We start from the raw sequence: 12,367 nt of genomic DNA, 5'->3' as shown, positions 1-12,367 counted from the left end.
CAGGTGCACACAGGACACTGCAAAGTGACTTCGGGAGAGTTGACATTTTTGTTCTCGTTTCCGGCAAGCGTTAGAACTACGCCGAAAGTCAACCGCTCAGTCAGCAAGCACGGCACAACCCTCACTAAGCCCTGCCAGGCTCTTTCCCCTTTTATACTGCTGCCTAGTTCCTTACAGTAGTTTAGCAGCACTCAGAACGCGTCCACAAATCGGAAAATTGCACTAGAAAGCACATCATCACTTTGAAACACTACACGAAAGCAATAGGTTAAAAATCCTGCCTCAGGAAGAAAAACATCAGTAACAAGCAATTTTGAGGCTGATTCCCACGTTAGGGGCTTCGACTTAAGCCATCGGCGTTACCGTTGAGACTCCCCTTTTTGTAACGCACCTCAAAGGAATATTGTTGCAAAGCGAGGCTCCAGCGCAGGAGGCGGCCATTTTTGGGAGAGATGGTCTGCAGCCATTGGAGAGGGCAGTGATCCGTCTCAATGATAAACCTCGAGCCAGCTAGGTAACATGACAATTTCTGAACGGCCCACACGATACACGCACACTCTTTCTCGGTGGCGCTGTACGCCTGCTCACGACTCGTCAACTTACGACTAGCATACAGGACGGGGTGTTCTACTTCTCCATTTTCCCGTTGGCACAGTACAACGCCCATGCCTCGCTCACTAGCATCACACTGAACAACGAACCCTTTTGAGTAGTCGGGCGATCGTAGCACAGGCTGGCTTGTTAGGGCGCTCTTTAGGGCGCTAAAAGCTCTTTCCTTTGTCTCATCCCAGACGACTGTTTGCGGCTCTGTCTTTCTTAGAGCATCCGTTAGGGGAGACGCGATATCAGAGTACCTGGGGATGTACCTCTGATAGTAGCCGGCGACACCTAAGAACGACCGAATATCGGTCTTCGTGCGCGGTTGCGGGAAGTCTCGCACAGCGGCCACCTTTATTTCAGAGGGGCGGCGACGACCCCGACCAATCACGTGTCCGAGGTAGACAACCTCGGCCTGTGCTAACTGGCACTTGGGAGCCTTGACTGTCAAGCCCGCATCGCGCAGGCGGGTTAGCACTGCCCGCAAGTGCGCCATATGCTCAGGCCAGGATGCGGAGAATATCGCTACGTCGTCTAGATACGGTAAAGCGAATTCTTGCTGTCCCCGCAACACTTTATCCATGAGGCTTGAAAAGCAGTATGGCGCGTTCTTCAAACCAAAACTCAAAACTTTAGGACGGAATGTCCCCATTGGTGAAATGAACGCCGCATACCTACTAGCCTCTTCTGTAAGTGGAACCTGCCAATAACCCCTGACAAGATCTAGGGTGGAAATAAACTGAGCGCTACTCACTCTCTCAAGGCGCTCCTCGATGTTAGGGATCGGATAAATTTGATCCTTAGTGATGGAATTAAGCCTGCGGTAGTCGACGCAAGGACGAGGTTCCTTGCCCGGTACCTCAACTAAAATCAAAGGGGAGGTATAATCACTCTCACCTGCTTCAATAACACCGAGCTGTAGCATTTTCTTTACCTCAGCCTCCATAATATCGCTCTGGCGGGGTGACACCCGGTACGCCTTGGATCGTACTGGCTCTGGGGAGGTAAGTTCTATGTCATGAGTAAGGACAGAAGTCCTACCAGGCCTCTCAGAGAACAGACCTTGAAACTCTTGTAAGAGCTGGTGTAGTTCGGTTTTCTGCTCAGGCGACAGCGATGCTTTACTTATTGAGTCACTAATGACTTGATCGGTGTCTTTCCTGTTCGTCACTGAGCCTAGTCCCGGAAGCTCGACCGGAAGCTCTTCGGGAACGTTTACCATCATGCACACCACTGCTTCCCGTTGCTTATAGGGTTTGAGCAGATTACAGTGGTAAACTTGCTGTGCTTTCCGCTTTCCTGGCAGACTCACCACGTAGTTAACGTCCGACAGTTTTTGAACAATCCGTGCTGGGCCCTCCCACTGCACGTCGAGTTTGTTCTTTAGCGATGTGCGCAATATCATGACCTCATCGCCCACCTCAAAACGACGGGCCCTGGCTGTCCGATCATAATAAACCTTGGCCCTCTGCTGGGCCTCTGCCATTGCTTCACCTGACAACTCCTGTGCCCTTCTTAAGCGTTCGAGGAGCTTAAGCACGTACTCTACCACGACTGGGTCGTCGCCCCTGCCTTCCCATGATTCTCGAAGCATGCGAAGCGGAGATCGCAGCGAGCGACCGTACACCAGCTCAGCTGGCGAAAACCCCGTAGCCGCATGCGGCGCGGTCCTTAATGCAAACATCACTCCAGGCAGACACAGCTCCCAGTCAGTTTGATGTTCAAAACACAATGCTCTCAACACGCGCTTCATGACGTAGTGGAGCTTCTCAACGGAATTCGACTGGGGGTGGTGCACTGAGCTGTGTAACAGCCTTACCCCGCACCTTTCGAGAAAGGCTGTCGTCAAAGCGCTAGTAAACACTGTACCCTGATCTGACTGGATTTCTGCAGGAAAACCAACTCGCGCAAATATGGACAGTAGTGCATTGACTATCTCAACTGAGCTGAGTTCTTTAAGCGGCACTGCTTCAGGGAACTTTGTCGCTTGGCAGATCACAGTCAAAATGTGTCGGTACCCCGTGGCTGTTACCGGCAGAGGTCCCACTGTATCAATAACGAGCCGTCTAAAAGGCTCCGTAATGATAGGTACCTACTTCAACGGCGCCCTCGATTTGTCCCCTGGCTTGCCCACCCGCTGACAGGTGTTGCATGTCTTCACAAAGTGGTCTGCGTCCCGAAAACACCCTGGCCAATAGTACTCTTGCAAGAGACGGTCCTTAGTTTTCTTAACTCCTAGGTGTCCGGACCACGAACCCCCATGCGACAAGCGCAACAGATCCTGACGATAGCATTGAGGCACGATCAGCTGATCGAACTCCACTCCCCTGCGGTCTAGATACTTCCGGTACAGGACCCCACCTCTTTCCACAAAGCGAGCATTTTTCTTGGCGATACCTTCCTTGACAATGCAGCGTATGTTTTCTAGGCTGCCATCCTTCTTTTGCTCGGCTATCAAAGCCGACCGGCTGACTTTTAGCAACCTGTTTAGTCCGTCTGACGTAGGCGCGATGAGCAAATCTGGAGACAGCTCTTCTGCTCTTCCCGTGTCGGGATTTTCGTCTCCAGTATCTGGTGCCTTTAACGCTACAGGCTCAATTTTATTCAGTTCGGGCGTGCTCTGAATACCAGCTTGCTGCGCCTCTGACCCTTTCTCATCGTTCAACAACGTCGGCCCCGCAACTACCGCCTTTGCAGCGAGCTCCCGAACCTTCGATCTGGTTAAGGCCTGAACGCTAGCCTCACCAAACAAAAGCCCCTTCTCGCGCAGGAGGTGATCGGACCTGTTCGAAAATAAGTACGGGTACTGGGGGGGCAGCATAGATGACACTGCGGCCTCCGTCTCAAGTGCTCCGAAAGGTCCTTCAATAAGCACTTTTGCTACCGGCAGACACACGCTATGAGCTTCCACTGCTTGCTTGATCCATGCGCACTCGCCCGTGAACATATCGGGTTCTACGTAAGAGGGGTGAACGACATCCATCGTAGCTGCGGTATCGCGAAGCACTCGGCACTCTTTCCCGTTCACGAGGAGGTCTCGCATGTAAGGCTCGAGAAGCTTGATGTTCTCGTCAGTGCTGCATAATGACAAAAACACGACTTTTGGTTTTGTTTCTGGACACTGCGCCGAAAAGTGACCCGGCTTCTGGCACGTATAACAAACGCGCGCTTGCCTCGTCTCGAACCGCTTTCTGCGTTCGGCTTCGGTTGCCGCCGTCTCCTCACGTTCGGTCGGACACTGCGCCGAAAAGTGACCCGGCTTCTGGCACGTATAACACACGCGCGCTCGCCTCGTCTCGAACCGCTTTCTCATGGGCGTGAACTTCGGCCTCTCAAACTTGGAGCCAAATTCACCATTTTGACCGTCCTTAGCTCCGCGAGCCCGACGCGTCACAAACTCCTCGGCTAGCTCAGCGGCTCGAGCCACCGTACTAACGTCTGGCCTATCCAAGACCCAGTACCGCACGTTCTCAGGTAACCGACTATAAAACTGTTCTAGCCCGAAACACTGCAGAACTTTCTCGTGGTCACCAAACGCTTTCTCTTCTTTGAGCCACTCCTGCATGTTTGACATAAGCCTGTACGCAAACTCTGTATATGACTCACTTTTGCCTTTCTCATTTTCCCGAAACTTCCGACGGAACGCCTCCGCTGACAGCCGGTACTTTTTTAGCAGACTCGATTTCACTTTGTCGAAATCCTCTGCCTCCTCTCTCTCCAAGCGAGCGACTACGTCGGCCGCCTCGCCGGGTAGCAAAGTGAGCAAGCGCTGTGGCCACGTTTCCCGAGAGAACCCCTGCTTCTCGCACGTTCGCTCAAAGTTAACCAGGAACAAACCAATGTCCTCTCCAAGCTTAAACGGCCGCATCAGGTCAGTCATTTTGAACAATACTCGTTCTCCTGCACCGTGTGCCTGACTTCCATTACGAGCGCGTTCCATCTCTAACTCGAGACGCTTCATTTCCAAAGCGTGTTGACGGTCGCGCTCTCTTTCTTTCTCTTGTTGCTCTCGTTCTATCTGTTCTTTACGTTCGCGCTCCTGTCTTTTTGCCGTCTCCCTCTCCTCAATGGTCTCAAGGCATTCCGACAGCTCGTCATCCTCAGCTTCTAACTCAAGAATAGCCCTTAGCAGTTCTGGTTTTCTGAGTTTGTCTGAGACATCCAGACCCAACTCTCTTGCAAGCTCCAGCAATTTCGGTTTGCGCAACGACTTCAAATCCATGGCTGCTCTGAATGCTGCTTTCTCTACTGCCTACTATTGTCTTGCCGCAAACTAACCCGGCAGCAACGACAACCACAATTACCAGCTCTGTTTCTGACACTAACAAAAGCCTGGCAAAACTCAGAAAAAGAAAGTCCCGCACTCACCAAACCTCGCAGCCAAGAATTCAGCGCAGTCGTTCCGCTGCAGGCAACCAGTCATCACACAGGGCTCGTTGCACTGCTCCCGGATGGTCGTTGTGCTGCTCAGCATACCTTCAACCGCATCTCTTCGCTGCTGGCCTCCGTTGTCGCGATCTCACCGCTGGCAACCAGTTGTTGGGGTCTCGGTGCTGGCGCCCGTTATTGCGCATGGGTCGCAAGCCCCAAGGGTAGCGTTGGCCTGGCGGCCTGGGGCACTGGAAGCATCCGAAGGTCCCGGCAAAGCATGAGAAGACTGGTAACAGAACAACTTGTTTATTCTAACATAGCAAAAGAGCGGCCGGTCAGGTCGACCGAAGTGGAGAGACGGGAGAGCACGTAACTCAACAGTACAAATCGGAGCCTCTCCCCTGGCGTCCGGGGGCAGCTGCTCTTATACTCTCGGCGTCGCGGGCCAGAAGGAAGGTCACGGGATGAGCCCACGCGACGGCGGAGCATGAGCCCACGCGACGGCGCGCACGGTCGAGCCGAGAGACATGTTGAGCCGAGTGTAGTGACGCATCGCCAACCCGCCGACGGACAGACCTCCTGGCACCTCACTTGGGGAGCTCCGCTCCCCGGCTGCCGCGCTTTGACAAGCGTGGGCACACACACACACACGCACGCACGAAGACACGTGGCACTGAAACACGCCTGGACACGCTTGGCGGGGAGGCGTTGCGGCGGCGTCGAACGGCCCAAAATGTCCGCCGCTTTGAACGAAGCCCCGACGTCCGTTGCATCCGCGCCGGCATTACCGCGCGTTGTAGGCGAAACGTAACACCACTCATGCACATAACACGCACAACACGGTAAAATCTCTCAGACAGAACAGAAGCACGAAGGAAACACTTTAACCCTTTAGTACCGGCAAAATATAAAAGAGTGGGTTCAGAAAATGACATTTTTATTGCACATCTCGATAGCAACGTTTTTGCAGATTATAAATATGTAAGAGATAGAGGTAGTAAATTCACAACTTGTGTCTGAAAATACACAAAATGTAAAACGAGGAGGCACCGGCGGAAGGTTCCATCTATCTAACTTCGTTCATTACCGCATGGTACCAAACTATCGTCGTAGGCGCCGACACCAGAGTCACTTGGCGTGTCAATAGCACTGATAACACCGCCATCACAGTCAATGCTTTCATGCAGAAGAAAATCATCTTCGGAGGTTCGCGACACAATCATAAGAAAGCCGCGCTTTCGCGATGAGCGCGGCAACACGCGACTGGCAGACGCCAGCTTTAAATTAAAACCTCCACTGGACGCACGTAGACTATAGAGGCTTAAACCTTCTGCCCTCTATACGTAGACGCAAGTAAAAGGGCTTCAGACGAAAGGAGCCTGTAGGCTGCCTACCGGCCAAAGAGGAAATTCGCTAGAACGTCAAAATGAATTGGACCAGCCCGGCGCGTTGCTGACACTAAGAGTGCCCAAACACGTGGACAAGGCAGACTCGTCCTAGGCACTTATTGCAACAAGAAATGTAACCGAGTAAGACTCGTACACGGCACTTAAAGGGTTAAACTACTGCTCTCGCGACAACACCACACAGCACTGAACACGAGAAAAAATCACGTCTTCACGGCTGTTCAGTACGCACCGATCACATTCAGTGCTAAATACCCGCTGGTCGTTGTTGCTGCGAATAACTGACGCCACATTCGAACCACACAATATGATAAACAAAAGTCGCAGTTTCACTCGAAAAGCGAAGCATTGTTACCAAAAGCATTGCAGTGCATTCGAGTATCACTGAAAACGCTACAATAGTGCTGCAGTCGCATCTAACGCTCAAAGTGTGGAACGCAAGCACCCCTGGTAATAAGACATTGAATAGAAAGTTAGGTAAATTTCGTGATCAGAAGGCGGCGCCTTTTATAACCACCCGATATAATCTAACAAGGGTAGAGTGTCGAAGCTTCGCCAAACCATTGCAATATAGTGCACTGATATACGAGCAAGATGCGATGCTCTCCGCTGCCTGCATGCCTTTTTATGCGTGTGAATGCGTTCTAGCCCTACAGCGTAGGAAGTGATAAAGCTGACCTGCTACTATTTGAAAAGTCTATATAAGCCATATACCAGAAGGCTTATATCTATAAGTAATTGCATTCAAAGAGTCAACAGTATTTGCTAGAAACACAGAATTGACTAAGGTGACTGTTTGGGCATGTTGGTAGCTCGAGTGCAGCTTTTTGCGCACATGACGAAGACAGAGAAGAGGCCAAGACACACGAGCGCAGATTTACAACAGTGTTTTATTTCGAAGAAAGTGACCACGCATATGGCAACTTATATGGCAGATCACGTGTGCGACGCCCGCAGAAAATTTTGCCCGATTAGCCAAGGAAGGAAGGAAGGAAAACAAGACGTGAAAGGCAGAGAGGTTAACCAGATTAAGGGCCGGGTGGCTACTCTGCACAGAGGGATGGGGTAAGGGCAGGAAGATAAAAGAAACAAGATTAAAAAATAAAAGAAAGAAGGAAAGCATCAGTTCGCACATTTTATAGTTTTTCAATGAGTCCTGTTTCCTTTAAAGAGCACACTAGCGCTTTTAAAGCAGTTCGTGCCGACGTCGGCTGATATACAGGGTCTAAGAATTCTTCCTTCCGTAAGCAGACGATTGTCAATCCTGTCGAGCGTGGTGCTGAGGACTTTTCTTTGTGCATTGAAACGATGACAATCACACAGGCGGTGCCCTTTCGTCTCTTTGCACCCGAAAACTTCACAGTCTGGACTTATGGCCTTTGCGATTAGGTAGCAGTACGCAGTGGTAAATGCGACTCCAAGCCATAGGTGACAAATGAGAGTTACCTCCCGTCGTGGTAAGCCATGTGGAAGGCGGAGCTTCAGATCAGAACCCAGGGAACAAAGGCGCTGGCTCTTAAAGTCTGCCGAATTCCATTGGACCAACGTGAGCAAGCACACGGAGCTTTCCTGCGGCGCCTGTTCTTGACAGCGGGATAGCAACGCACTTGGCACTGGTATGTGAAGATCGAGCGGCTGTATCTGCTTGCTCGTTTCCAAGTACGCCTGCAGAACGACTTGGCAACCATTGAAATACGATGTCGCGTCCTGTCTCAACTGCCCGTTGGTAAATTTTCCGTGTGTCCGGGAAAAGTCGTTCGTGGGGTTCACGACGTAATGCAGAGAGCAAACTCTGGAGGGCGACCTTGGAATCGCAGAATATGGACCATTTCTGGGGCGTTTCCTAATCGATCGATTTAATTTCTGCACACAGAACTGGAAATTCGACAGCCGTCGTTGATGTCAAGTGCGATGTCCTGAATTTTAACACTCTAGATTTTGCTGGGATATATACTACAGCTGCTGAACTGGAGTGCATGACCGACCCATCGGTTTAAACATGTAGGCGGTCACTGTGGACCACATGTAATAGCAATGATACTGCTTGCTTCAATCCTGCTGACGGCATTTGTGCCTTCTTGATGCCTGGAATGGTAAGACATACTCGAGGTAAACGCAGAGACTACAGTGGTAGCCAAGGACATACTGCTGGGACGTAATCCGATGGTAGCGATGCTCCGTGAGTAGCCACGAGACAGCTGAAACTCGTATACGGCCTAGTTGTAGGCATGCAAGCAAGATGGTGAAATGGTGTCTTTGCGACATGTAGGATGTGCACTCTTAGAGCGTCGACTGCAATGTATGTTTTTATAGGGTGGTCACGCGCTATGGTGATTGTGGCTGCTGTGGATGCACACTTAGGGAGGCCGAGGTACGTTCGTAGAACTTGGGCTTGTATACTATGGAGTGCGCGAAGGTTCGTTTTATTGGTGCTTCCCAGCACGGGCTGGCTGTATCTTATGAAGCCCACAAATAATGCATGGTAGAGTTGCAGTATCTATTGCACAGGTGCGCCCCAAGACTTTCCGGCGACAAATTTGAATACATGGGCTATTGCAGTCAACTTAATTCTTTTTCGTCGCGTCCAGGACAAATCACGATCGATGATGACTCCAAGAAACCGGTGTTTTGTTTCGTAAGTATTACTTGTCCATTTACGCATTGTCACGGTGCGGCATTATTCGATTCGGCGAAGCACCGATCAACGGGCGTCAAAAGGTCGTAGGAATAGGAACCGGCGAGCAAGACGGTTATTGCCGGTCACTCCGGCAAGCGGCCGAAAGAAGTCGAACGCAGGTTTAGATATTATTGTCTTTTTGTCGTCGGCGCGACCGTGACACAGTTTTCAGATAAACAGGAGCACAGAAGCACAGTTTTCAGATAAACACTAGCAGGCTTCCCGTCTCCTTCGATGAAAGAAGGGACGATTTGGACGCATTTATCCGGCGGTTTGAGAGTATCGCCAGAGGTCAGAAGTGGCCCGAAGGCCAGTGGTCGACCGCGCTTTCGACCTGTTTAAGCGAGAAGCGCTTAGCGTTTACGGAAGGTTACCGCCGGGCGATGCAGCGGACTACACAAAAGTGAAGACCGCTTTCCCGAGCTGCTTTCGCTTCACAGCAGATGGGTTTCGAGACAGGTTCAATAACGAGAAACCAGAGGGGGCTGAAACGGCAACCCAATATGCAGCTCGGCTAAGTCGTTATTTCGATAGATGTGTCGAACTTTCCAAAACCAATACCGAGTACAGCTCCCTTCGCGCACTGCTGATTAGAGAGATTTTTGCACGGTTGTGGTCCGAATTTGTCGCTTTACCTAAGGAAAGGAAGGCAGAATCTTTGGACGATATGTTAGAGCTGGCAGACCAATCCTTTGAAGCTCAGGGTGGAGCAAATCTCGTGAAAACAAAGGAAGGTGATCCAGTCGTAGCCGAGAGACAGGAAACTGAAAAGAGGGGAAACGGCCGCCCGCCACTACCGCGTTCTTACCTCTGCAATCACGGAAACCACCTACCACAGCTATGTCGCAACAAATCCGCGGCCAACGCGGCCATCGTCTGTTACACGTGTGGTGGAAAGGGTCACAGATCGTACTACTGCCAAGCAGGCTCTAATAAGAGACTACAGGCATTGTGCGTTTACGCCCCCACCAAAGTAGATCACCAGGATCAGATACGCGACATCTATCTCGAGCTGAGGAATAGGGAGAAGGTTCCCGTCATCAACGCGATAATGGCGAGAGAGAGAAGTGGTTCTTGAAGGGAGAAGGAAAGGTTGACGCTGTTTTCTGCAGCCCTTGCGGGAGCACGGCTCAGCGTCAACAGGGGTGGGGAGGGGGGGGGGGGAGAGGGGGAGCAAAGGAGATAGGAGAGTAGAGGGTTAAAGTGACGCCATGGGCAGCGGCTGAGCAGTCCGGCAGGAAGGGCCCATTGGGTCCGGTAGGAGTGGTGATCGGGTGAAAGGCCAGGGGGCGGTGATCCAGCAGGAGCCAGATGATTGGGGCAGGTCGAGTAGCCTGTAGTGGTTTGGATAGCCGTGAGGCTATCCGTCTTTGCAGAAAATCCTAGAGTCTCGCCGAGAGCCCCGACGAGTCGAGGTGCTCGACGACACTTAGGAAGGCTGGTAGCTCGCTACGACCAGGGAATAGGATGTCTTCCTGCCGTGCAGAAGGAAGCCCCAGGCGTCGGAACTCCTTCAGGAGACGGTCACGCTGCTGTAGGTAAGCAGGGCAGGCAGTAGGAGGTGCTCCAGGGTCTCGGGCTCCCCACAGGAGGCACAGGCTGGAGAGGCGATGAGGCCATGCCGGTGGCGGCGAGCACCCGTCCAACAGCAGCCAATCCTCAGTCGCAGAAGGAGGGAGGTCTCCCTGCGTGCGAGGCCGCGCTGTGGAAGTGGTCGCGGAGGGCGGCCCAAGGACGTCCACTTGTCCGGATGGCAGGCCAGCAGATGGCGCCGAAGCCTGTGGCTTGTGAAATCATTGGCTGTCACAGCCAGGCTGGGCGGGACCACGAAGTGGTGGGCACGCTTTGCCAGTGCATCTGCTTCCTCGTTGCCCGGTATCCCTACGTGGGCTGGAAGCCAGTGCAGGGACACTGAGCAGCCCGCCTCCTGGAGCGCCATCAGCCTTGTCGAGAGCAGGGCAACCCCGAGGCTGGCCCTTTCTGGCCTCTGCAGGCTGAGAAGTGCCGCCTTGGAGTCGCAGTAGATGGTCACTGGGGTCACCGGCAGCTCCTTTGCGAGTAAGTCCACAGCCAGGTGAAGGCCTGCTACCTCTGCCGCTGTTGACGTCGCATGTTGACGACACTGCTTGCTCCTCCGCAAAGCGGGCACCACGCAGGCCGCAGTCGACGAGCCTGTGTCTGGCATCACCGAGCCGTCAACGTAGATCTGCAGGTTTCCTCCGTGGTCCTCATGCAGGAGGGAGGCAGCCGTCTGTTGAAGGGCACAAGTCGGGGAGCGCCGTTTGGAAACGCCGGGCAGCTCTGTGGTGATGGGTATGGGTGGTCTCTGGGGAGGAGGCAGCTGTGCGTTGTTCGCTGGAGGCCTCCCAATCACCTCCTCGTACAGCCCACAGAGTCTGCCCATCTGTGAATGGGGCCGCGAGCGCAGTCGGGAGAGCAGGGCACTGCCGTCTGGTCCATGGTCGAGGCGGTCAACATGGCGTAGCCCCTGCTGCAGGAGGAGGAGTGACAGGAGCCATGCTCCCGCCTCGACCAAGGTTGCAGCGACTTGGGAGCTGCGGGGAGCGCCCAGGCAGAGCCTAATCGCGGCCCGATGCTGCAGCTCCAGCTTCTTCAGACGGGCAGGTGGTAGTGCCACGAGTGGGAGGGCGTACCGCAGGCGTGAGGTAGCTGCTGCATCGTACAGCCGCAGTGCCCACCCAGTGGTACAGCCCTGTCCTCGGGCAAGAAGCTGGGAGACTGCCTTGCGGACCCGGAGGACCTCGATAATGGCGACGCAGCCAAAATTTCTCGCCAGGGCCCTTCCGGTTGCTTCCGGTACCCTAGGAGGCAGAGAGATCTCAGTGTTGCGAGTTACTGCCAGTCGGCCGAAGTGAACGGACGTGTCGTCGGCGCGCTTCACCGACCGCCCTTGACCGCCCTTGCCCGGGCCGCTTTCGCCGGGAGTCGTATGGGAAACAGCTCTCTCGCCGTTTCCCACCGACCGCCTTTTCTTCCCGGGACTTTTTTGCCGCTCCCCGCGCCTCTACAGCTCTGAAGCAGCTCCAACGCGGCTGCCCCTGCCGGGGCCATAGCTGCCTTGGCGTGTTTTCTACACCATGAACCAAGAGCGCCAAGCGACCAGCTCTTCCCGGGCCCATGTTCTAAATGGGCGTGCAAAGGGCCTTCGGCCAATTAACCGCTCTGTTTCGATGGAGCATTTATCTACCGCAACGTCGTTTTCCAATGAGCAGAAGACGCAATCGGCGACGGAGAACGCCGCCGCGCGTTCCTCGACAACAACGAAGACGCCCGAGGTGGATACCGCGGGAGTGGC

The sequence above is a fragment of the Dermacentor andersoni genome, chromosome 1 (genome assembly GCF_023375885.2).
Source record: "Dermacentor andersoni chromosome 1, qqDerAnde1_hic_scaffold, whole genome shotgun sequence".
Classification (NCBI taxonomy): domain Eukaryota; kingdom Metazoa; phylum Arthropoda; class Arachnida; order Ixodida; family Ixodidae; genus Dermacentor; species Dermacentor andersoni.
The sequence above is the reverse complement of the archived record's forward strand: the minus strand, read 5'-3'. Positions refer to the sequence as shown.